We start from the raw sequence: 27,170 nt of genomic DNA, 5'->3' as shown, positions 1-27,170 counted from the left end.
TCTTAATGTACTTGCTGGTTTTTTGGATGTTCTTTTGCAAAGTGCTGTTCACGTCTTTTACTAATAGAAAAACTGGGTTATTTTTATTATTGATCTCGGTTTAAAAAGATATATTCTGGATTATCTTAAATGTTAACATCCATTCTTAAAATCCGAAGTTAACAGCTATTTCTTCTCTTCTTCTGAACAATGCAAGGATCTTAAAACACTCTTATTTTCTATTCTTATCTTATATGCTATTATTAACCGGGATATTAGTTCACCTTGTTTTTAACCACCTGCATTTGTTATTGCTATTGTTTTATATAGTATTTTTAAAATTACATGTTTCCCAGCCTGGGCAACATGGCAAAACCTTATCTCTACAAAAATTATAAAAATTAGCCAGGGGTGGTGGTGCACACCTGTAGTCTCAGCTATGCGGGAGACTGAAGTGGGAGAATCGCTTGAACCTGGTAGGCAGAGGTTGCAGTGAGCTGAGATCTTGCCACTGCACCCTAACCTAGGCGGCAGAGCACCTGTTTCAGAAAAAAAAAAAATTACAAATTTCTTCACCCACTGTTGTTTCTTTCATCCCAGCCTGCCCTTCCAGTTTTAATTTTTTTCTTCCTGGAATTTGCCCTTTAAAAGTTCCTTTAGTAAGTTTATAAAATTTTTTAGTGAGACAATGTTGCATTTTACTCTTATTCTCCAAAGATAGTTTTGTTAGATATACAGTTCCTAGCAATTGAATATATTTCTTTGTCTCATTACTTTTATTTCGTTTTCTTTTGAAGTCTGTTGCAGGTTTAATTGTCAGTCCTTTGTAGCCAATCTGTCCCTGGACCACTCTACAAAAAGTCTCTAGCCATGATTTCCTTGAATATCTCCCCTGATCTCTCTATTTCCGCTTCAGGAACTTTGGTATGTTGGACTTGACTAAAGTCTCTTAGTGTGTGTGTGTCTGTCTGTCTCTCTCTCTCTCTCTCATTTTTCTTACTCTCTCTCTTTCTGCCTTTTTGAGAAAGAATCTTACTCTGTTGCCCAGGCTGGAGTGCAGTGGCTCGATCTCAGCTCACTGCACCCTCTGCCTCCCAGGTTCAAGTGATCCTCCTGCCTCAGCCTCCTGAGTAAGCTAGAATTACAGGTGTGTGCCACCATGCCTGGCTACTTTTTGTGTTTTTAGTAGAGACGAGGTTTCACCATTTTGGCCAGGCTAGTCTCGAACTCCTGACCTTAAATGATCCACCTGTCTCAGCCTCCCAAAGTGGTGGGATTACAGACGTGAGCCACCATGCCCAACTTCTTTTAGCCTTTCTTCTGTATATTCCGTTTCTTTGTCTCTCTATGCTTCATTCTGGCTGGTTTTTTCAAGTCTGTATTCCAGTTTACTCTTTCCAGTTGGGTCTCATGCACTGTTTAATCCATTAAGTTTTTTAGATTATTTGGTAGTCCTTAAAATCTGCCAGTCTTTATAACATCTTCCTTTCTCATGCATCTAATTTTATCTTTAAAGGTTTTGAAACATGAAGAGCACTTCATGTTTCTCTCTTGACTTGGGGTTTTCTGGACCATGCTGGTGTATAAACCCAAATCTCAAATCTTTGTGAGTGTAGGCCTGTTATTACAGATTAGCAAGGGAGACTTTTTCCAGTCAGTGTTCTGGAAAAAACAGATAAGGATTTTTGGTTTGGGTGTTTGTTTGTTTTTGAGATGGAGTCTCTTTCTGTCGCCCAGGCTGGAGAGCAATGGCACGATCTTGGCTCACTGCAACCTCCACCCCCGAGGTTCAAGCGATTCTCCTGTCTCAGCCTCCCGAGTAGCTGGGACTACAGGTGTGTGCCACCACACCCAGCTAATTTTTGTATTTTTAGTAGAGACGGGGTTTCACTGTGTTAGCCAGGATGGTCTCGATTTCCTGACCTCGTGATTCACCCTCCTCGGCCTCCCAAAGTGCTGGGATTACAGGTATGAACCACCGTGCCTGGCCCTTGATTTGGGTTTTTAATTCTGTCTGTTAAGGGATAGTTTTTTTTTTTTTTTCTTTTTGGTCAACCTTGTAACTGAGAATGAATCCTTCAACATTCTGGTTTTTGTGTGTGTGTGTGTGGTTCTCTGTAACAACTCCCCATCTTATAGAAGTCTGTTACAGACTTCTGTAAGCCTAGTCCACAACTTGTGACTTGAAGAAAACCTGGTTTCTAGTTATTGACTGTGACTCGAAATTCTTTTGTAAATTTTAAGTGGCTTGTATTTCTTTGAGATATAATTGTCTAGAATTTTTTGAAAATTCTAAGAATATTTCCATGAGCATTTCTTACTAATGGTGTGATCTATATAATGATATTATGTTGAGAGAGGTTTGTATATTTAGATCCCTCTTTTGAACTCTAGCTACAAATTTTTGTTTATAAACTGATAAGCCAAAATGTGAAAGCTACACTTGGTTACTCTGTTCTGATTGTGTTAAGAACACAGGTCTAGGTGCACTGATTGCTTTCTGGTTTAGCAAGCACACCTTGACTTTTGTATTATGGTGAAAGCAAACACTTTTTGAATGTATAGTGCCTTTTAAAAAAATTCCTGTGGGAAGATATTAATGCTTAGAAAATAGATTTGATTAATAAATCATCTATAAAAACACTTGAAATACCTCACTTTTTTTTCAACTTTCATTTCCTAGAGTGTAGTAAAGGCAGTAGCTGTTAAACGTGAAATCAAACAAAGTAATTTGCATCTGGAAGAAAGCCTTTCTAAAATTCTTTCTGTAATTTCTAGCCACATGATTGAAAAATATAATAAATGTATATTATGTTATTACTTCTCATTTGCAGTTTTTTAAAACTTTAAAGCAACTTCAAAGGTGCTAACTTGGGCCTTCTTTCTTCCCTCCACCTCCCCTTTTTATTTAAAGCATCATATCATTTATTATATTGGACCAGCAGGAATGAATTTAAAGGGGTTGAGAACTGTTTCAGATTAATAACTTGGAAATAGCCCACAGGAGTCACAGTATTGCTTATCTTGGAGTAAGTTTTAAGAATCCAGCCACTGAGAATTATTTCTATAAGCTGCCAAATTTAAAGTTGGAGTGAGGAAGGACCTTACACTGATCCACGTACCCGAAAATTCCTGTCAGTGTACTTTATGGGGATCTTGTAGTTTGAAGGATGGCGTAGTCCACAGGATAAAAGCTTCATTATGACCGTCAATAAGTAATGTTCTGGGTTTACACAGTTTATATATCTTTCCTCAAGGTTCTCAGTTTTTCATTTTCATGTGTAAGGTATACATTACTTTTCTAAAATACTAACAATGCCAGATGATTTTTGCTTTGATTTGCTTTGTTTTTTCATATTCCTATGAATGATTTAGGTATTACTTCTCTTTGTTTAATATTTTTTAATGTGATAGCTATTTATCCTAACTTTGTATACTGGAAAAACACCCCTTTTCCTTCCCCCATTTACAGGATTGTGCAACCTTTCAGTTAAACAAAACCAAAATTGTTCACTTGCTCAGTTTCCACCCCCTTGAAATAAGCCACATAGCTCTCTATGGGTGTGGCCCAGCCTCTTCCGGCTGCCACAGTTACTTGATCACCTTATCTCATGTCATCCTTGGCTTCCTATATTGTCTCTTCATCTGCTTTCTTAGCTCCTCCTTTTCCCCCTTCCACCCAGTTTTTGTACTCCTGTCACTTTTCCCTCTCAGAGATTCAGAAGCAATTGTCATGGGCTTTTCTACTCCCCTCCTTTTCTCTGAATATTCTGAGGAAGTTACAGTTGGCCCTCCATTTCTGAGATTCTCAGATTCAGCCAACCGCAGATTGAAAATATTAGAGTAAAAATACAGAATAACAACTACTTACATAGCATTTACATTGTATTAGGCATTATAAGTACTCTAGAGATGATTTAAAGTATACAGGAGGAAGTACAAAGGTTTTATGCAAATACCACTTCATTTTGTCATCAGAGACTTGAGCACCCTGGATTTTGGTGGCCATGGGAGGTCCTGGAACTAATCCCTGATGGATACCTAGGGATGGGTGTACATATATACTGTCCAAAGAATTCACTGAGGATTTCCTACTCCAGAATTAAACTCCTGAAATGAATGTTCTGAAAGGCAAGAGGGTTTTTTTCTTTTTTGTCAAAGTTTTTATGTTGTAGGTGTGAATTCATTAGTATAAAGTACATAAACTATAGGCCTTGCTTTATATAAATTATATGCTCCTAGAAAGTTGGCTAGTGGCTGGGCATGGTGGCTCCTTCCTATAATCCCAGCACTTTGGGAGGCTGAGGGAGCTGAATGGCTTGAGCGCAGGAGTTTGAGATCAGCCTGGGCAACATGGTGAGACCTTGTCTCTGCAAAAAATAGAAAAATTAGCTGGGTGTGGTCATGTGAGCCTGTGATCCCAGCTACTTAGGAGGCTGAGCTGGGAGGATCATTCAAGGGAGGTTGTGGCTGCAGTGAGCCATGATCATGCCACTGTACCCAGCCTGGGCAACAGAGTGGGACCCTGTCTATAAAAAAAAAAGTTGCCTGTATCTCAGTATAACATGGTTAAATGCAGGTGCGATTACTATTTAAAAGAACCTGGCAAGGAATCTTTAAATATTTTACATAAATAATCCTACCTTAATTTCTCCGTTTTAAAGGGTTTTTCCTCTCAGTTTGTGATGATTGTATATGCTATAAATGATCTGCATATTCTTCATAAAAATGGAAGATTTGTTATTTATTTGTACTTCGATGTGGAAGCATCTTAAACATTAACCCTGTGGCATTTTCTCATCAATAATAAGTTGATCAAATGAGTGACCCAGTCTCAGCAATTTAACATATCATCCCTTTCAGCTTTAAGTGTATATTTAATCACCTTACCCCATTTTTCAGTCCACAAAAGTAACCTTTCTCATGTATCAACAACTTTCTGGGCCAGTGAACCTTCGAACTTAAGTGTCTTACAAAACATAATGCTTATTAGTTGTGGTGTTTTTTTTTCCCCCTTCCCATCCTTTCCCGTTAAATCTACCTTGCTTATATTTGATGTCTTTAAGGATTTGAGCCCATAGGGTATAGTATACTATAGTGCCACGTTGACCATGGAATTTGTTTACTGACCTTAGTATTAACCTAGAACATTCTTATGCCTCTTTTCATGGTGACGTGGTGTCAGATTACAGTTTGACTGGCTTTCAGGATAATTAGTCTTAACTATTTCTAAGTCATTGGTTAACTCAGTGTAAGAACAAGCATTGTTTAAAAAAGAATATAAATGGCTTTTGAGTTTCTTTTCTTAGCATGCAAGTCAGAAGAGTAGAGTGAAAGCAAAAGCACATGACACAAAACTGTGTGGTTGGCCAATAGATTGTAGGCTTCCTGTAGCTTAAATTATACAAATCACTGTAAACTGTACCCAGTGGCAATTTTGATTTCCCTTTTGTATTAATTGTAATCTGTGATACTTTTATTTAAAGTAAAGCTATGTGTTAAAAGTTTATTAAAACGTATGTTGTCTTTCTTTAATCTTTCTCCTCTTCACCCCATATATACTCATTCTTTTTAGACCAAGCTCCAGGGTAACTTGCCCTATAACCTTTCAAATAGGCTCCTTTCTCTGAATCTGTAGTATATCTATTACAAGATAATGACAGAGTGTGCTACAATTGTCTCTCCCTCTCCCCTGCCCCAACCCACTAAATTGCTAGTATGTTACGGTCAGAGACAGTGTCTTATTCATTTCTTACATTTTCTACCATGCTACCTGTTCAATTGTAGCATGTAATCGTTGGGGAATGAATTGTTAGTAGAATAAATGTATTTAAGAAAAAAGTAGAAAAGAAATACTTGGTGAATTGATTTACCAACCTAGAATTTAAATATAAATTTTAAAAAATCTAAAATCAAAGTAGATCATGTGATCAGTACAGCTGTAGGTTGCAGAGAAGAAATTGATACTCTACACTTCAGTAATGTTTGGGAGCAGTATGTATGATTCTATAAACTGAAATCCCTCTAAAATGTACAGAAGAGATACATTTACAGACTAGTTTTGTTTTTGTTTTCATTACACCTATCATGCTACTGAATATATAGCAAATCTATCAACCATGGAGTGGAAAAACACATTAAGATACTTTAAGGCAGGCAGAGTTATGCGAGGGTTGAAGGACAAAGATTTGGGGGAAGGGGTGCAGATATCCTGTCTCTCGGCCTGTCTTGGAAAAAGCTTACTTATCATATCTGAGGACCCTTAAAGCATTAATTTTTGAGGGTGGGATGTGGCTCTTGTCATATACAGGCAGCACAAGCTCTAGAGCTAGATCTCAGAGAGGCTGAGATTGTTAGTAGGCCTACACATCATGTGTTTTTTTTTGTTTTGTTTTTAGTTTTTTGTTGATTTTTTCTTTGATGGGGAGTAGGGGGCTGGGAGGAGCCAGCTTTGCCTCCTACCTATCCGACAGCAGTGTTTGAAGCTAAGTGCTTGAATTTGGTTTTGGAGGATAATTTTAGAAACATCATTGATGAATACTTAAATTTCCCAAGTTTAAAAAAAAATTGGGGGAATGGCTTTTACTGGGTAAAGTATTTGAAACGTAAAACATTTTTCCAAGTAAAGAGATGTCTCATAGTTGGAAAAAGCAATTTAAAAATGCCTACAGAGCCCCGGATCCTTGGATGGAACAGCTCAAAGCAAAAGTAACATTTTTAACAAATTGCAGGGGGGTGGGTTTCAGTCCAACAAAATAAAAAAGCTCTTTGGGTCTGCTGTAGAACATTGTACCTATAATCAACACTAATGTATACTTAAATTTAAGAGGGTAGATCTCATGTTATGTATTCTTACCACAGTTAAAAGTTATACTTCAAAGACTTAGAAAGTAAAAACAAATTGCATATGTCATGAATATTTTGTATATTGTGGCTATATTTCATTTTGTTTTTACTTGTTTTCTATTCCGTTGTAGAACTTTTTCCCAAAACAAATTATTCATGATTGCAGATTTTTTAAATTTAAGGCCCAGATAGATTTATTCTTCACTTTTTATTCTGTGCTTTTTTCTTTTTCATGTAGTCTGTGTCTTCAGGAGGTGTTAATAAAATGCATAGTTTTCAGAAGTATTATGCCATCAATAGAGTCAAAGCCATATTATGTCTTTCTACCTCTAGTTTGGCAACCTTGAAGATATAATACAACCTCACTAGTTTGGTTAATTTTTGTTTTAAATGGGGATCATGCCTAATCTTTAGACCTAATGACTTACTGAATTTCTTTTTTTTTTTTTTTTGAGACGGAGTCTCGCTCTGTCACCCAGGCTGGAGTGCAGTGGCTGGATCTCAGCTCACTGCAAGCTCCGCCTCCCAGGTTTATGCCATTCTCCTGCCTCAGCCTCCCGAGTAACTGGGACTACAGGCGCCTGCCACCTCGCCCGGCTAGTTTTTTGTATTTTTTAGTAGAGACGGGGTTTCACCATGTTAGCCAGGATAGTCTCGATCTCCTGACCTTGTGATCCGCCCGTCTCGGCCTCCCAAAGTGCTGGGATTACAGGCTTGAGCCACCGCGCCCGGCGACTTACTGAATTTCAACCTCAGCTTTAATAAGATGAACTTATCAATCATTGGTTATGTCATGTAGATTTTTATCCAGAAAAGGCCTATTTTGAACATTAACCATATTTCACTTATCCCCAACCTTGCCTTTTCTATAATTCTTCCTTTTTAAGTCTTGGATTACCTGTTTTAACAAATAACCATCTATCAAATATTAAATAGGCAAGGGACATTATTTATTTACCATGTATATTATTTATTTATTTATTTATTTTTATTTTGAGACGGAGTCTCGCTCTGTCGCCAAGGCTGGAGTGCAGTGGTGTGGTCTCAGCTGACTACAAGCTCCGCCTCCCAGGTTCACTCCATTCTCCTGCCTCAGCCTCCCGAGTAGCTGGGACTACAGGTGCCCGCCACTACGCCCAGCTAATTTTTTGGTATTTTTTTTAGTAGAGACGAGGTTTCACCGCGTTAGCCAGGATGATCTCCATCTCCTGACCTCGTGATCCGCCTGCCTCGGCCTCCCAAAGTGCTGGGATTACAGGCGTGAGCCACCGCGCCCGGCCCTAGTTTTCTTATCTGTAAAGGAGGCATCATAATAGTACTACCGATAGGGTTGCTGTGGAAGTTCATGGAATAAGTATGTAAAGTGCACTGCGTAGCAGTTTGAATTATTCCAGTGGCACTTTAACTGCTTAGCAGCATTTAGATCTCTGAGGACACAGAAGTTTGCACAGTTGGTTTTTAATCTTTTTAATATTTCATGCATTTTACTCTGATCATCTCCTTGCCCCCTATTTTTCTGTCATTTTGCTTTCCTTTTTGGAGAGTATTCATCCTTAGTTGTTTTGTTTTTAATCATAACTAAATGCCTGTTACTCAGGCATAACCATTCCGCACTTATGGATGGTTTCAGTGGGCTAAGCTCTAAGCTCTGTGCTATCTGTTGGAATATAAAGGTGATCCCAGCTGAGTAGAGGAACCCATGGAAGCAGCCAGCTTCCCACCCCAGACTAACATGAATTTAAGTAACCTGATTTAAACAGTTTAGACCTTTTTTTTCTTAGCCAGTCTTGTAGTAGGTAGAGAGGTTACTTCGCATAGACATTTCAAGCTAGACTGAATGTCCCACAGAGCTGAAGCTTGCCAAGCAAAGCTCATCTCTGTGGCTGTTTTAAGTCACTAATAGTTATACCATGTTTCTAGAAGTTGTTGTCACCATCAGCCAAAAATTAAACTCCTCTCCTCCCTTCTCCTTCTCCCCTCCCCTCCCGTCCCCCAACCCAATACATCCTTGACCAGATGATGTTTGTTCAAAAGGAAAAGCCCTTTTTTTGGTTTTGTGCTTTAATTTTAGTCTACCACGTTTGAGATGCCTAGTAGTTCCTTAACAATTCAAACTTTGTGGCCGGGCGCGGTGGCTCAAGCCTGTAATCCCAGCACTTTGGGAGGCCGAGACGGGCAGATCACGAGGTCAGGAGATCGAGACCATCCTGGCTAACATGGTGAAACCCCATCTCTACTAAAAATAAAAAAAACTAGCCGGGCGACGTGGCGGGCGCCTGTAGTCCCAGCTACTCGGGAGGCTGAGGCAGGAGAATCGCGTGAACCCGGGAGGCGGAGTTTGCAGTGAGCTGAGATCTGGCCACTGCACTCCAACCTGGGCGACAGAGCGAGACTCCGTCTCAAAAAAAAAAAAAAAAAAAAAAAAACTTTGTGACTTCAGGATTCATAGCACTTTAGTTGGAGACAGCTTCTCATTGTGCTGGTTTGATTTCTGGCACTTGAAAACATCTCCATTTGGAAGCTTATGGAATGTTTCTTTTACTCCCCTATTTGGAGTAGACAGTTTGTCTTCTCTTCATTGATCAAGCCCTAGACCCTAGTGGTGCCCAGAGTGGGTGGCCTATCTATGTTGTATTTGAGAATGTACAGGTATTAGGAGTGCGTGAACTCTTGTTCAGCTGATGTTGATTGGAGGGCAAAAGGGGAAGGGGAAGGCCCTTAGGACAATGAATTCAGTCATGGAGCTACCTCATTTCCTCTTTTTTTTTTCTTAAAGCTAAAATATGTTTTCAATTATTTTGTTTTTAAAATGCCATCTTTTTTTGCTGACTTTCATAACAATAATGGCAAGTCATGTATTGAAAATACAATATGAAAAAATGACGTTTTACACAATTTAAATCAAATATTTGAAATAAAATTGGAATTGGAGGACAGGGAGAGAAGGGGGATAGCACACTTCATGAGTTGCATACAAGCCCATACTTTAGTTGTTAAGCCTCTGGCACTCAGTATAGTATTTTTATTTAAAATCCACAAAACTGAGTTAGGGGGGAGGGAAGGAGAAATTTCATTGCTTGAAAGTTACCCTAGAAGATTGGATCTGTAAATTTACATGAATCCCTGAAACAGGCATGTATGTGAGTGCCAAATAGTATCAGGACTAACCAAGAAAAACTTGCTTTTCTGCATGACCGTGGTGAAAGCATTGGTTCCCAACAACTTTCACATTTATAAGGATTTTTTAAAGGGACTAACTACACATTGGGCAAGTAGCTGTGTAGTCCAGAGTATTGGCTGGATTTAACGTAGAGCATGTGGATTCCTAAGAATGTCACACCTTGTCTGTGCCAATAAATCAGAGTGTCTATTCTTGATACTAAATCTGATACCATTGGCAGATTTTCTCCTTTATTGGAAGGGTAATATTCAGAAGGGACAATATTTTTTGTGTATTTTGCTCTGTGATTGGGGTGTTTGTGTGTGTGTGTGTGTGTGTGTGTGGTTTTTTTTTGTTTTTTGTTTTTTTTTTTTGCTATGAAATAATACTGGCAAGTCCCAAGAAAACTAGATCTGGATTTCATTTTGTCTCTTCAACTCTGTGTGATCTTGCGCACATTCCTGACATGTTACAAACAGCTTGTGTCTCTGAATGTGCAGTATCAATTTTCAGTGGTGAAAGCCCCGAAAGGAAACAGACTGATTCTTCCATGCACAAACAGCTGGGCAGTTGTGGATGGAATTAATTGCTGATATATATTGGCTGTGTTTTTCTTCTCTTGTCATTTCCTTTGCAGCTGTGAAAGTGAAGTTTGACTTGAAAACACATTCTGCCATTGCAAATCCAAAAAGTATCAAGACAGGATTCTTCTACTGTAATAACCAACTGGTAACTTTGAATTGTTAGTTTGAGGGGGAGATGAGGAAGAGCCAAGAGATGGCAGCAGGTGATTCATAATTACATTGATGGTTGAAAAAATAAATCAGGCAGTTGGACTATGAGAAGAGTATGTTGGAATGGTTAATTTGTCATGTGGCAAGAGTGACCTCATAATCCAACAAAGGCAAGATCAATCAACAGCCCCTCACTAGTGTCCTGAGAGAGGATGTTCTAAGCCATCTCTCAAAATATTGAAATGTTCAATACTCCAAACTGATTTATTGTTCCAGTGTGAGAGAGTAGCTCTTGGCTAGAGTAACGTGACAACATGCATCATTAAAAATAATATTTTCCTGGTGTTCTCTCAAATCCTTTTCCATTGTTCATTTTAAATTCTATGTAAGCAATTATATAGTTTTTTCATGTGCTTCTTTTACTCAAACTTTAATTTTATGATTATAGGAATTCAATTAAAAATAACTCTTGGTTGTGTTTCTGAATATGCATATATAGAAAATAGTATTGGTTAAATCACTTTGAATAATTATCAGATGTTTGATAATAGTTTCAGTAACTGATAAATTATTTTAGATACTGTTGAAGATATTTATACAGTATTTATACATACTGTGGAAAACTTTTTAAAATAAAATTCCTACAAAATTACTGAAAAAGGGGTTGAGTATAAAAAATATGGTATGCATAATAAATAATTTTCTTTTTTACATGTACATTTCACTATTCTACCAAAGCAACTCCATAAATGACATCTTATTTTGAAGGGACCTATTGCTAGTTGATAATAAAATGTTTTTATTATTTGTGCATTGTTAGGAGAACTAGAGCACTGGTGAGGAGAGAAAGAGGTAATTTGTGTTTATGTTCAGGACCTCTGGAAACTGGCTGAAGTAATGTTTTAGAATGAGCAAAGCTTCTGACACCTTGAGATATGTAAAAGCTGCTGTTGCTAAACTTAGAAGTTGGCATGGTTGGACTTCCTTTATAGTACTCCACTTCCATCTAACATTCTGTTGGTTGAACTGTGTGATCTGTCTTGCATTTTATTTTATCTTTACTTTCTTCACAAACAAGAAATGAGAATATATTTTACTTCAAGGCAGGAAAGCTGATCTTCAAACATGAACTCCCCCCAACTTTTTTAGGAGGACTAATCAATTAATTGTGACTCTGAGGTTCTGAAAATGTGTGACAATATTAATGTGCAGTTTGCTCTCTCTGAAGTCGGCCTGGGTGTGTTGTTTCCCCCAGAGTGAGCTCCACCCTTGCTCTAACCACATTGACTGTGGATATCTTGCTCTTTAAAACAAAGTTCATTTTTAGGGCAGTATTGCAACAGAATTGCCCCACAAAAACCAGCTTAAGAAATTACAGCACTTCAGTTTTTTTGTAAGTAATGGATTGTCTATTGTAATACTGATTGCTCACAGCTTAAGGGGAAACACAGATAAGATAGATGGTTAAGCTTTGTGCCAGCTGCTAGTAACATGCAATATTCTTTGGGAGGAGCTTCTGGCTTTATCATTCAACTAAGGTTTTTTTCTTTTAGTTCACTTGTCTGCTTTTTTCCCCCTCTTAAACAGTTTACTGAATTGTTATTTTTAACGATTTTGGGGATGACATTTACTGTTCAAATGAAGGAAAATAGTATTCTCCCAAATGTGCTAGTTATTTAACTTAAAAATGCTTGAAGTGGTGTTTTATACTGAATTTATTGGACCCATTAATAGCATAATCTGTCAATACTGTGTTTCGAGACATCGTGACATGAACTTTGTGTGTAAGAGTGGGTTCATTGAATTAAAAAAAAAGGCAGCATCTAAAGAGCCTTTTATTTGTGTCATAATGATGCTTTGTCCTGTTGCTGTTGGGTATTTGTCAGAAGAGTTGGGGCAGGCTGCAGCCCAAAGTTCTGTTCCATGCCTCATCAGTTCCGTGCCTCTGTGTTCTTTCTAGAGTCTGTGACGTGAATGGTGAGTTGAACTATAGGAGAATTACTGTTGTTCATTGGGGTCCATGTTCAGCAGTTTTTTTCTTTGCAACTGGGGTCTGTCTGACCTTTTTTCCCCCTCACACACTGAATTTCTGTTTGTACCTGAGTTTTAAATGCCTTTGGAGTATTCAATTATTCACTGACTGAAGTGGGCATGTGGAGGGAGAGGCTGTGTTTTGTGTTATCTATATTCTCTGGTGTGTGGTCATGTGTACACTTTGGGTAGACACTCATTTGGTGCAAGCAAATTGGACAACTGCCTCCCTTGAAATCAAAGCTGAATGTTGAAAATGACTAATTTCTGTAAAGCTTGCAGAGGTGACATTGTGTCATCCTTTTTGAACTAAGACTTCTTAGCATCTCCTTGCTTCAGCTTCCTCTTTTTTACTTGGTAGTAATCGGATTTAGCTGTCTTCTAATTTCATAAGGATGTAAGAATAAAGCACAGGTATGGTATCATAGCAAAAAGCACTAACCTGGGATTCAAGAGACTGATTTACCTCTTTGGACATTAGTTTCTTCACCTATACAATTAGGAATTTGGGTTAGCCTCTTGTAAGATCTTTTCTAGCTTTGAGTACTCTAATTTTCTTTGTAAAGACACATGACTATTCCAGAAATGCTAAAGGGAATATACTAGAATTGAGAGAAAAATGGTTGGATGTTAACTCAGTCATTCGTATAAATGACATGAAAAGTAAAGCTTTACTGTAAGAAGTTGTGTCTGTCAGAAATTTTGAAATTTACTTTTTCATATCTGAGTAGTAGAACTAGCTATATAAAACATCTCATCAGCATTTTCAAGTTGAAATTAGGCTAACCTCCTGCCACAAGTGTTTTCGTGGACCTTTCCTTGAACATTGGCTATTTAGTGTACAGCTATTAGTTGTGTAGCCTTGGGTAAAAGTGGCTTTCAAACTTTTTTCAGTATATTTTACATCATGACCCAACCATGACACATACGAACCACTTTAAATCTCTGTAATAAATTTCTCTTACAACACAGAAAACAGTGTTTCATTTCAAAAAATATTGGTTACAACGTGTACTGTCCCTTTGAACTCTGGAGGAATACAGTTAAACTTCGACTTTCACAGTTGTGCTGGAGCAAAGCTTGCCAATGAATTTGCTGTTAAATATTGAAATTAGAAGATTTTTAAATAGATTTTTATTTGGAACTGTAATAGAAAATCTTAGTTAATATCTCCAGTAATACTCTGTCTTTTCCTAGGTACATAATATAAAGAAAATGGAATTTTTTTTTTTTTTTTTTGAGGCGGATTCTCGCTCTGTCGCCCGGACTGGAGTGCAGTGGCCGAATCTCAGCTCACTGCAAGCTCCGCCTCCTGGGTTTACGCCATTCTCCTGTCTCAGCCTCCCTAGTAGCTGGGACTACAGGTGCCCGCCACCTCGCCCGGCTAGTTTTTGTATTTTTAGTAGAGACGGGGTTTCACCGTGTTAGCCAGGATGGTCTCGATCTCCTGACCTCGTGATCCGCCCGTCTCGGCCTCCCAAAGTGCTGGGATTACAGGCTTGAGCCACCGCGCCCGGCTTTTTTTTTTTTTTTTTTTTTGAGACTGAGTCTTGCTCTGTCACCCAGGCTGGAGTGTAGTGGCTGGATCTCAGCTCACTGCAAGCTCTGCCTCCCGGGTTTATGCCATTCTCCTGCCTCAGCCTCCCGAGTAGCTGGGACTACAGGCGCCCGCCACCTCGCCCGGCTAGTTTTTGTATTTTTAGTAGAGACGGGGTTTCACCATGTTAACCAGGATGGTCTCGATCTCCTGACCTCGTGATCCGCCGTCTCGGCCTCCCAAAGTGCTGGGATTACAGGCTTGAGCCACCGCGCCCGGCAAAAAATGGAATATTTTTTACCAAGCCCTGTGCATCTGCCCCCTCAGTCTACCTCTTGTTTACTCCAGTCTGCTATACAAGCTTTGTCTTATTTATGCATACCCTATTAGTGAGAACTAATACACATACCATGACATGAAAAGCATTGAGAAGGCTTTTCTAGAGAACTAGATATAATATGTCATGTACATTAGATACAGAGTGTCAAATTACCATTGATAAACCCTGTCTTTATCTTCATCACCAGAGTTGTCTCCCAGAGCTCCACGGAATTTCCTTTCTCTGCTTTAATGTACTTTTAAAAGGTAATTTTACTAGAAAATGCATATGGTAAAAAGATGAAATAATATAAGAGGGCATGTGACAAAATGTTTTTCCCACCCTAATCTCAGCCCCACTCCCCAGAGGGGAATTTATTTTTCAAAAAAATGTCAATGGGAGAGAGAGAGAGACAGAGAGGAGTGTGTGTGTGTGTGTGTGTGTGTGTGTGTGTGTGTGAGTGATCTACCTGAACAGCTTTTTAATCCATATAAAATTATACCATGCATACCATTATGTATCTACTTTTTTCTTTTCTTTTTTTTTTTTTTTTTTTTTGAGACAGAGTCTTGCTCTGTCGCCTAGATTGGAGTGTAGTGGCACAATCTTGGCTCACTGCAACCTCTGCCTCCTGGGTTCAAACAATTCTCCTGCCTCAGCCTCCCGAGTAGCTGGGATTACAGCTTGGCTAATTTTTGTACTTTTAGTAGAGATGGGGTTTCACCACATTGGCCTTGCTGGTCTCAAACTGGCCTTGGGACCTCAAGTGATCCCCCTGCCTCAGCCTCCCAAAGTGCTAGGATTGCAGGCGTGAGTCACTGCACCCAACCCACTTCATTCTTTTTAATGGCTTTATAGTACTTTCTTGTGTGGATGGATGTACTGTAACTCAGTTATTCCTCCTTCGATGGATATCTGGATCATTTCCAAGTTTGTTCCCATCCCCTCTCCATCAGAGATACTTACGCTATTAGTCTTGTCCTACCTCCGTTTTGGGACAGAACCCAGAACTTGGGTACTATAGAGAAGGTATAATAGTGATGTGTGGAAATGGAAAATTCCCTCAACAACTTCTGTTTATCAGACGAGGGCTCCAGAAGTAGGCCGGACTATCCCAGGAATTCATGGTTGGGGTGGGTAAGAACTGCCCTAGGAGGAAGTCATTTCTCAGCAGAATAGTGAAAGAACATTGGGTTCAAAGTCGGGTAACTTGGATGTGGGATTGGAGTGGGTCACCTGACCTCCTTGAATCCTCAGTTTTACCATCTATAAAATGTGAGGTTTGAAGTAGATGAGTTTTAATGTCCCTTCCAACTTCAATATTTATGTAGTATTTTTGTTGGAATATTGATTTAAACTGGATAACCCAAATTATATGAAGTTTCTCGTATTTAAATTAAAAACATCTTATATATATATTGTGTGGTCTGTAATTTATTTGACCTTCCATATGGTCTAAGCCAGTTTAAAGTTTAAGAATGTAAAAAAGGAAAGTTGAATATCATTGTATATTTTATATAAACTATCCTTTTCTAAAAAGTCAATTTCAAAAGTATCAAACCCATTCCAGAATTAAAAGCAAATCCTTTTTATCAAGCTTGACTGCTTGAGGAAGAAGATTGTGAGGTTATGTTTGTTTTTAAAATGGATCCTTATAATTTTCAGTGAGTCCGACCATTCAGAAGTAATCCTAGAGCTTTGAAACTTGGCTTCAGGTTTCTTGTTTAAACTGTTTGCACATTCTAGCCCTTTAATCCATCTCCTTGTTTCCTTAAATGCTAAAACTGACATTACTTAACTAAAGTTTTCAGATTTGATGCTGAGGAAGCTGCTTTAGAGGTGAAATATATCCTGCCAGCAAAGTTACAAAGTTACATGGCAAAGTTATAAAGTAACAAAAGCAGTGATTTTTGCTGCATCACACATACGATGTTTACCATTGCCTAACATTGCCTTTTTCACAGTTTTAGTCTCATAATTGAATCAAATGACAGCTGTTCTAAAGATAAAATGATGTAAGAACTTCATTTGATTCGTGTAATTACAACTGGAAGATAAAGACATTTTCTTGGCTAGAAGGTAGGAGAGTTTGTATGTTTGTGTGGTGATTACCTTAGCTTCTTGGCAGACGGCTTAATATATCTTGAATATACTTTTCTATAATCTGAGGTATTATTTATTATTCAAAAAATGCTAGATAATTATTAGTATTCCTTGTTAATTTTCATATACATTTTTTGACATACAGTTCCACTTAGCAAAATGTATCAAAGACCTTCTAGCAGCCAAGCACTGAATTAAATGCTGGGAATACCTGGGTAACTTGGACAGTCTTGCTTAGAATCCACTAAAATGACAACTGTTCCTGTTTCTTGCATTGTTGAAGCTTTCTAATATCCACTGGTGATTGGAACTTGGCAAAAAAAAAAAATTATTTAAATTCGAATCTGTGAAAATAGATGAAAAGTATGTTTTCAGTGTTTAAAAAGGAGATCTTAATGTCTTAGTACAGTGTCAGTTACTTTGGAGGCACTTCTCCACTTCTGTATGAGGGTCTGCTGGTGACATCAGTTTCTCACTAATTGAACTCTTAAATAATGCTGTGATGCTTGGACTAATTAATTGAGCCTAAATTTTTGTTGACTAAAACATATCTGATGTGTGAAATGTGAAAATCTGTTGCAATTATTGTGCTTCATATATTATGATTTTTTAACAATGGCTTATATGAAACCACGCTTGAAAATGGTCACATAGTGTTTTGAAGATACATCCTGATGGCTTCTTTGTCAAATTACCCCATCCATTGTGGCATGTATAACTAAGGAAATTCTTCATAGTTAGAAATATACAGGATGCTGCTGTCTACAGGATGTTGAACAAACATTGTCTAAAGCATTTGAAGTTGTTTTAGGAAAACAGTCCTATGGTAGCAAAATCAGTCAGATTGTAGTTTGAGCTGAAACAGACATTTTAAACTAGCGAGAGGGAAGTCTCTACACAGTCCCAGAAGGCACTGCTATTTCTCCTTTGGAGCCCAGCATTTGGCTAGGGTCCTGTGACACACAGTGGGAACTCACTTCCTATCAGGAAATGCTGTTTTTCAATGTATTATCTTGTTGAGACAACCACAGTGAACAATAGGCTATTAACGTTTTAGAACAACAAGTGTCATGACTAAGCCAATATTTGCTTTGTTTTGAGTATCACTCTAAGAAAAAAAAAAAAAAAGCTTTGGCTGAGCTTCAGAATACATTTACATTTGACCATCAGTAACTGTTGGGCATAAAAGTCATGACAGTTAAAAAGATCAGAAAAAAAATTGCTTTAATAGTGGTGATGACCTTTTGCAGGCTTACTCTACACACTTCCTGTCCTTAGATGAGAATGAATTATTTTAAACATACCTTTTGGGTATGAAAAATGTCTATTTTAAAGGCCTATTTTGAGTTTTGGAAGCCACAAATTCAAGTTCTCCTATAAAACATTAAACTGTCTTACGAGATCGCTTATTTGGTTTACTTCCCTCCACAATTATTAATAAACTAGAAAGTCCTTAAGGGCAGGAATCAGAGCTGTGCCTTATGTAGTCTTTACAACCTTTTCCTAACACCTGAATTAGGGTTTGCTGATTGATTGGATCAGTAGTTTCTTTGGTGTTTGAAGATAACGTTTTTGTATCATTATTTGTACCTGGTCTCAAAACATGGCAGTAAATATATATTTTTAGAAATTGCTGTTTTATATATGTATTTACTTATTTTAAATATTTCCAGATACCAATAATGCTCTTCTCATACCTTCACACTTTTTTGTGTAATTACTTTTCAGTCAGCTTAAGACATTTCATATTCAGGTCACAATATTCATTACCTTAACCATCTTGGATACTTGGCCAGTCTTACCAAACCACGAATAACCCAGTTTTCAAAGTTTGCTCTAGATTCCCTGCCCTGGTTTATTCTAAGACAAGTAGAGAATGGGGGTTTTATGAGTTAAGAGCCTTACTCACCTCACTGAGTTAATAAACCCTTATTGAGTAACTCTAAGTGGACAGTAAAGAAAGGAAAAAACGTTGACCCAGTTGCTTGGAGCCGACAGACATACTCAAATAATTAAAAGACAGTATAGACTATGACAAAGTGCTTTGAGCACTAAGGTTGCAGGGAGAGCTAAGATGGAGGAACTTAGGAAAGTCACCATGGAAGGGGTTGGCTTTTGAATAAGAATTCAAAGTATGGACAAATATTGGATGGATGGAGATGAGAGGGGAAAACAGTCCAAATGTGTAAGAAATATGGTGAGCAAAGCAACAATCAGGGGGATGGCTTTTATTAGGAAGAGTCGTTTCCCTCTAAACCTAATAGGGATAGACTTTGAGGTCTTACCTATCCTTTTTTCAGGGCCTGAATTTTAGAAGCCCCAGGCTGATAGCTAAGTATTTTTTTAAAGATGGGACTTCCTGGATGCTCTTTTATTTCCTTGGGGGAGGGTCTGAGGAAATGGTGGTTTTGGAAAACTATAGTAGTTGATTTTATGCTTCTTTGTTGCAACCAAGGATCCCAGAGTTGTAGTACTCTTACTACCTTTCAAAAGTTTAAAACAACACTTTCTAGCACTTTACAACTTGACAAAACCTTTCCTAGACAATAGAGATCAAAAGTAGACACAAAATATTTACCAAACTCTGGAGAGCTACTTAAGTTACTAAGCTCCTCATAGATGGCTTTTTATTTGACAATAAAGTACTTGATGTGGGCTTTAAGTCCAGCTAAATAGACACTATAGAACTAAGTTGTGAGTCTAGTCTTTGTGAGCCTCAGAAAAACAAGAGTCCTACTTCAAGCTGGAATTTAAAATATAGCAAGCAATTTCAGTGGACCTTTTAGGCATGTGTGAGTGGGCACAAAAAGCTGAGTCATGAAGTTTTACTCTTCCTAGTGAATTACCATGAAAGCTTGAAAGAAAAGCACTCTCATTATTTTAAAATAGTAAAAATTGCTTTAGATTATTATGGAAATAACACCAACAAAATGTTTTATGTATTAATCATGAGCACATACCTACAAACCCCTTAAAATCAAGAAATTGTAACAGGACATTACCTGGCTTTTAAAAAATAAAAGTTGATAGTTTATATAATGTACAGTAGCACCTGAAATGTGTTTTCTTAACAAAATCTTCAGTTAAATAAATTTCTAAGTGCAGTTCATGTTTTAAATTTTTCTTATATCAACAAATCATAAGGTCTACCGTCTTACGTATCTCATTCTAATCTAGATAAAGTGAAAAATATTGGGTAAGATAAATTGAGGGGCTTGGGACACACCAGTCTCTCTTAGGACCTGTTCTACCTTTCTCCATGTAAGAAATGAGGTAGAATAAGATTTGGTAATATCTTACATCGTTTTCAACTCTAACCCTTTAGATTCTAAGGATACTCTTCTTCTTTTGGCTCTCATTAGGTAATATCAGGGAAAACAACTCTTGTTGGAAGAGTTCCTATTTGTATTTACAAAGCAGTGTTTTGTTTCTCTACAATCCTAACAAAGGTATGAAAGTTATTCTTCGTTCTTTTAAAATCTGCATTTCTGTTGTTTTTGATAAACTTTCCTCCATAAATTAAATAGTGAATTAATTTAATGTTTTCTCTTTTTCCGAATTTGATATTGGACTTCTCAGGTCTTTTTCTAGATTTTCTCTTTATATTGAGAGTTCAGTTTCCAGCAGTGGACTTGAGACTTGGGTTGTTGTCTCTTTATCTTCTCATTATTTCCAGTTTCTTCATGTTAGAAATAATTTTAATTCCCCCCCTTTTTTGATATGAATTAGTTTGTGTCATAAAATATCAATGTATGCATACATTTTTAGAATTCTTACTCATATCAACTAGGCGTACTTTTCAAAGCTAAATGCTGTTTTATCAGGACAGAGCCGAGACCTCTTTAAATGCACGCACAAGCTTGCATGGCAGTTAATGTCCAACACAGTTCAAAATGAAATAATGGGGCATATATAATCTGGATACCAGGATCTAGAGGGGCCCTCCCTTTTTCTAAAGTTCATAATTATAGTTTGGATTACACTTTGTTGAAGATTTAATTTGGTGAATACCGAGGGGATTTTACTGACTATTTAATAAGCAAAATCCTAAGTGCCAAGATTTTCAGGTTTATTGTTTATGTATTTATGTTCATATAAACTTCATTTTAAGAAAATTCAATCTCTGAAAATACATGTTTTGTTAAAGGGTTTGCATTAGAGGTGGGAACTTAGATTTGAGGCTGGGGTTGGGGAGGAGTTAAAAATATTTAGCCAAAGAATCTTAACAGGTGTAAGTTTGAAATGACTCAAAATTTGAAAACATCTTTGGGAGTGAGGGTAGTAGAGTTGTAATAGAGTGTGCTGGTTAAGAACGCAGATTCTGAAACTAGTCTACTTGAATTTATATCTAAGCTCCACAATACAATTCTTGTGTGACTTTGGACAAGTAACCTGTGTGCTTGCTTCCTTCCCTGTAAAATGGAGATATTAACACCTCTTACAGGGTTTTGTGAGGGTGAAATGAGTTAAAACATGCTACTTTTTAAAACAATATCAGACAATAGTAGGTGTTCAAGAAATATTGGGTATTTTACTGATTATTTCCACTCTTTCCACATAAAAGTGTATTTATTCCAATGTAGTTTAATGAAAAAACACACACATTCAAATAGTAAGAAGGAGACCAGGCGGAGTGGTTTACGCTTGTAATGCTAGTGCTTTGGGAAGCTGAGGTGGGTGGACCATCTGAGGTCAGGAGTTCAAGACCAGCCTGTCCAACATGGCAAAACCCTGTCTCTACTAAAAATACAAAAATTAGCTGGGCATGGTGGTGGGCACCTGTAATCCCAGCTACTTGGGAGTTTGAGGCAGGGAGAATCACTTGAAGCTGGGAGGCGGAGGTTGCAGTGAGCTGAGATCACGCCATTGCACTCCAGCCTGGGTGACAGAGTAAGATTCAGTCTCAAAAAAAAAAAAAAAAAAAACTAAAAAGGATGGTCTCTATAATGGAGTTGGACTGGCTGAATACACCTGACAAGGAACTGGAATCCAGGTAAGCAGTCGGGAGCAGATCCCCAGAAATGGGCAATAGGAGTGAGTCCAGGTATGTCAACAGTCAATATGAATGAGATTTAGTAGGTGTCAAACTGTAGCACATAGGCAAACTGTTTAGGGACAGGAAATTTTTGGCAAAGGGCACTGCTTGGTAGAAGTCCAGATCCAATCAGTACCAGGGAGATCTGCATGGCATCAGAGATCTACTGCCATATGCAAAGATGTGAGCTATCAGGTGACCTCAGGGAACAGTGGCAAATGATAGAAGGGTCTAAGACTGAGATGTGGGCCCCAGGGTTCAGGCATAGACCTTCAATTGTAAAAGTATTTGAAGTTACCTGGTAGAGAAACAAGAAAGTAAATTAGGCTGCTTGAGAGTGAGTGGAGTAGCTCAGAGTTTAATGATTAAGAAACAGACTTGGGCCGGGCATGGTGGCTCATGCCTGTAATCCCAGCACTTTGGGAGGCCAAAGTGGGTGGATCACCTGAGGTCGGGAGTTAGAGACCAGCCTGACCAACATGGAGAAACCCCTTCTCTACTAAAAATACAAAATTAGCTGGGCGTGGTGGTGCAAGCCTGTAATCCCAGCTACTCGGGAGGCTGAAACACGAGAATCGCTTGAACCTGGGCGGTGGAGGTTGTGGTAAGCCGAGATCACACCATTGCACTCCAGCCTCGGTGACAAAGAGTGAAACTCTGTCCCCCAAAAAAAGAAACTGGGCGCAGTAGCTCATGTCTGTAATCCTAGCACTTTCGGAGGCCAAGGCAGGTGGATCACAAGGTCAGGAGATCGAGACCATCCTGGCCAACAGCATGAAACCTCATCTCTACTAAGTATACAAAAATTAGCTGGGCATGGTGTCACGTGCCTGTAGTCCCAGCTACTTGGGAGGCAGAGGCAGGAGAATCACTTGAACCCAGAAAGTGGAGATTACAGTGAGCTGAGATCACGCCACTGCACTCCAGCCTGGGGACAGAGTGAGACTCTGTCCCCAAAACAACAACAAAAAACAGGCTTAGTATGGTTTGGCTTTGTGTCTCCATCCAAATCTCATATTAAATTGTGATCTCAAGTGTTGGAGGTGGGGTCTGGCAGGAGTTGATTGGATCATGAGGGTGGTTTCTAATAGTTGCGTCTCATCCCCCTAGTGCTGTCTCATGATAGAGTTCTCACAAGATCTTGTTGGTTAAGTGTATATGTAGCACCTCCTCCTTCACTCACTTGCTCTCCTGCCACCATGTGAAGATGTGCTTGCTTCCCCTTCACCCTTCTGCCATGATTGTAAGTTTCCTGAAGCCTCTCCAGCCAAGCTTCCTGTACAGCCTGTGGAACTGTGGTAAATTAAACCGCTTTTCTTTATAGATTACCTAGTCTCAGGTAGGTCTTTACATCAGTGTCAGAACAAACTAATACACAAGACTCTCAGGGAACAACAGCAAGACTGACTTGATGCTGAGATGCTAAACTAACTTATTAGGGTTTCTCATAATCCAAGGGTCCCAGAGCCTGGCACGAACCTGCAAGGTGTGGGTTCGGCGGTCTCCAATGTGAGTAGAATAGCAGAAATGCAGCATATATGTACACATGGCAAGAAACCCACTCACCTGAGAAAGTGGCTTTTTTTTTTTTTTTTCATTTTTTTCATTTTTTTTCAGACTGAGTCTGGCTCTGTTGCCCAGGCTGGAGTGCAGTGGCACGCCATCTCAGCTCACTGCAACCTCTGCCTCCCAGGTTCCAGCAATTCTCCTGCCTTAGCCTTCCAAGTAGCTGGGATTACAGGTGCCCACCACCACGCCTGGCCAATTTTTGTATTTTTAATATGGATGGGGTTTAGTAGGAATGTTGGCCAGGCTGGTCTTGAACTCCTGACCTCAAGTGATCCACCTGCCTTGGCCTCTTAAATTACTGGGATTACAGGTGTGAGCTACCACACCTGGCCCTGAGCAAGTGGCTTTTAAGTCCACCCTTGCTTAAGTAAAAATATATTCCATAGTATTTTGATTTAGTAACTGCTTTAACAGTGTTTCCGCTATGATGGAAGCAGTAGACCCACTGCATATTTAATTTGTTGTTGTCCTTCATTATGATTCTTCAGTTTTACAAAGAAATTTTTGTTCATCTGATGTGATAAGAATGTTCATATTTTTCTTGCTTTAGATTTCCTTGGAAACACTGATAGGGTAGTTGGCAAAGGTCCTGCCATTGTGGAAAACCAGAATTTTGCATTGTACTTGTGTATATCAGATGTCTTGTTCAGGTTAGTGTTTTGACGATTTATTTCTGAAGAGCTGACATGGATTCTACAAAGGTGTGCTATCTATTCACACTGTTGATGGTAAAATGCTTTCAAAAATAGATATTAGGATGGAAATTCCATTGGAACAGTATATGTGTTAGTTTCCTAGAACTGCTGTAACAAAGTACTGCAATTCCAGTGGCTAAAAACAACAGATCTGTTCTCTTACAGTTCTGGAGGCCAGAGGTCCAAAATCAAGGTGTTGGCAGGATTGGTTCTTTCTGAGGGGTCTGAGGGAAAAATCTGTTCCATGCCCCTCCCCGGGCTTCTTGTGGTTCCCAGCTTGCAGCTTGGTCCCTAGGCTTGTGCTGCATCAGTTCAATCTCTACCCTGTCATCACAGGGCTTTTTTCTTCCTGTGTGTCTTCTCTGTTACTCTGTATCCAAATCTCTTTCACTTTCCTCTTATAAAGATACCCGTCATTGGATTTGGTACTCACCCTAATCCAGTATGATCTCATCTTAATTTGATCTACAAACCGTATTTTCAAATAGGCCACATTCTGAGCTTGTGGGACATGAATTTTTAGGGAAGACACTATTCAACCAGTATAGTATGGTAATATGGCTGAATGTCAATCTCTAGATCTAAAAGATGATTCATTTGAAAAAGCCAGTTTTCAGGCCGGGCGCGGTGGCTCAAGCCTGTAATCCCAGCACTTTGGGAGGCCGAGACGGGCGGATCACGAGGTCAGGAGATGGAGACCATCCTGGCTAACACGGTGAAACCCCGTCTCTACTAAAAATACAAAAAACTAGCCGGGCGAGGTGGTGGCGCCTGTAGTCCCAGCTACTCGGGAGGCTGAGGCAGGAGAATGGCGTAAACCCGGGAGGCGGAGCTTGCAGTGAGCTGAGATCTGGCCACTACACTCCAGCCTGGGTGACAGAGCGAGACTCCGTCTCAAAACAACAACAACAACAACAACAACAACAACAACAACAACAAAAAAGCCAGTTTTCGACAAATCCATTTTGAGAAACAGATATCTGAGATTGATAAAAATCTGTTTTTGTGAACTTCCACTTAAAACCATTAACCAATTGCTAAAGTGGCAGGTTATAACCAAAAAGTATTTTTGAAAGTAATCTTCAGGTACCATTATCTGCGCTTAATAAGATGCATTTTCGTGGCACAATATTAGGCATTTCATAAAGAAAACAGATCAAGTTTTGATGATCTTGAAATATTCCTTAGCAGCCAAAATCTGAAGGCAGAAACACCTCCTTCAAATCAGACTGCTTTGCAGTTACAGTGTGTTGAGTTACCTACAGCTTTTGGATTGACTTTTGCAGCTGTATTTTATAAGTTATGAAAGCCAAAAGTCTTTAGCTTGAATATCTGAAATAGTAGATCAAAATGAACTCTTGGTACTTATACCCTGTGGTTCTTTAATTTTTTTGTGTGTATTTTCCTCCAATTTTTAAAATAAGGAACTTTGTCTCATTTTTTTGTGCCTTTCCATCCCTCCCTTTCCGCCACCATGGCATGTCACAATGACTATATTAGAAATGGAACCCAGAAATATGGTCCATGGTAATGAATCGATTTCCTAGACTGGAGTTTTCAGCGCATATTTATTTTGCAGACTCAGCTCATTTTTAATAATAAGCTTTGTTGGATTATTTGCATTTCTTCAGTTAAAATCTAATTTCATCTTGTGAAATAGGTAGATGTAAGATTGAAATTTGGGGAAGTTAAATTTCCTGTATTATTTGATTTGAATATTCATTTTGGGAAAGATTCACTGAGATTTGTAGAGTTGGGTATGCAGTAAAGTACAAAGTATGTGAGAGCTGATGTTTCTTTAAAAAAAAAAAAATACTTTTTGCCTGGAAAGACTACCAAATAAGAGTGAAAGACTTAAGGTATCTCCTGAAATTGAGAGCAATGACTGTTTATTTAAAAATAATAATTTCTGGTGATTCCTCTTTTTAAAACCTCTCATTTATCATGAGCTGTCAAGTTCTGAATAGTTTCCTGGATCTCAATTTTAAAATTTCCTCTAATAGCAGGGAACCCAACAGAAACTAAATGTCTAAGACGCACATCCAAGTAATCAATCCACTAGTCTCTGTCAGCTTTCTCTAAGGAGGGGGTGGGGCTGTGGAGTGGGGAACCCTTCTTTTGTTTTCTCAACCATTTTCCAAAACTCCATATTGAAGACAAATGGTGACTAAGGGAATGTATATAGAATGTTCATCATATTTTGTAGAAAGGAGAGTAAAGGTGCACCAAGGCCATGTGTCTTTGGATTCTGTAAGATACTTGAGGGATTGCCTTTCTGTGATTGATTGTTTTACTCATTTTATAGGAATATATATATATGTACACACACATAATGTATATATGATATATGTTTATAATATATGTGATATATGTATAAAATCAGTTTCATATTTACTTTTCCAAATGGTTTATATTGGGAACAAGTCAAGTTAATGTTAGATAATGATTAATGATTGAGTTTGGACTTGAAGAAATACTTTCTCTGAGCTTTCTATACATGTTTTCAGCTTTGTAACCCTGCCCCTTGTATGGCCATTGTAATTGGTAAATTTGACCTCATTTTAATAAAGATTTTTGTTTCAAGTTACCAATGAATGTTGTTTTCACCTCTACCAATGTCTAAGCAAGTAACTCTCTTCCTCTCCCAAACCCCACCATCACCTCAAGTACAGAAATCTGTTTGCCTAGGCTGGGTGTGGTGGCTCACACCTGTAATCCCAGCATTTTGGGAGGCCGAGGCGGGCGGATCATGAGGTCAGGAGATCGAGACCATCCTGGCTAACATGGTGAAACCCCGTCTCTACTAAAAATACAAAAAATGAGGTGGTGGCAGGTGCCTGTAGTCCCAGATACTCGGGAGGCTGAGGCAGGAGAATGGCGTAAACCTGGGAAGTGGAGCTTGCAGTGAGCCGAGATGGTGCCACTGCACTCCAGCCTGGGTGACAGTGTGAGACTCTGTCTCAAAAAAAAAAAAAAAAAGAAATCTGTTTGTCTCACTGTTCCTTGTAACAGGTAATGTAGATCAATAAAATATCCTTCATCAAGTATTGGTACTTTAGCGATACAGAGGTTAGATTGATCCTCAGCATTGTCCAACTCTGTCTTTAGTCTTTGAGTCACCCTGTTGAATGATTATGTTGACACAACAAGCACCTACTTGAC

At 38.6% G+C, this 27,170-nt stretch overlaps 1 protein-coding gene across 11 annotated transcripts in view; it reads left to right on the top strand.

Moving 5' to 3' along the window:
* ADD3 (adducin 3) overlaps nucleotides 1–27,170 on the top strand; it is a 126,995-nt gene that overhangs the window by 57,053 nt on the left and 42,772 nt on the right. The window contains exons 1-2 of one of the 11 annotated variants that reach the window (XM_033183264.1): nucleotides 12,005–12,112; nucleotides 14,815–14,872. The exons of 6 other annotated variants lie outside the window; for them this stretch is intronic. The gene's annotated coding sequence lies outside the window, so the exon portion shown is untranslated. Of the gene's footprint in view, nucleotides 1–11,976; nucleotides 12,113–12,626; nucleotides 12,697–14,814; nucleotides 14,873–16,528; nucleotides 16,686–20,136; nucleotides 20,159–27,170 lie in introns of those variants that run through there. 4 more of the 11 variants (XM_033183282.1, XM_033183219.1, XM_033183273.1 and 1 more) reach the window with 4 other exon arrangements.

The sequence above is a fragment of the Trachypithecus francoisi genome, unplaced genomic scaffold (assembly GCF_009764315.1).
Source record: "Trachypithecus francoisi isolate TF-2019V2 unplaced genomic scaffold, Tfra_2.0 Contig01579, whole genome shotgun sequence".
Taxonomy (NCBI): domain Eukaryota; kingdom Metazoa; phylum Chordata; class Mammalia; order Primates; family Cercopithecidae; genus Trachypithecus; species Trachypithecus francoisi.
Note: the sequence above shows the minus strand (reverse complement) of the source record. Positions and strands in the feature narration are given on the sequence as shown.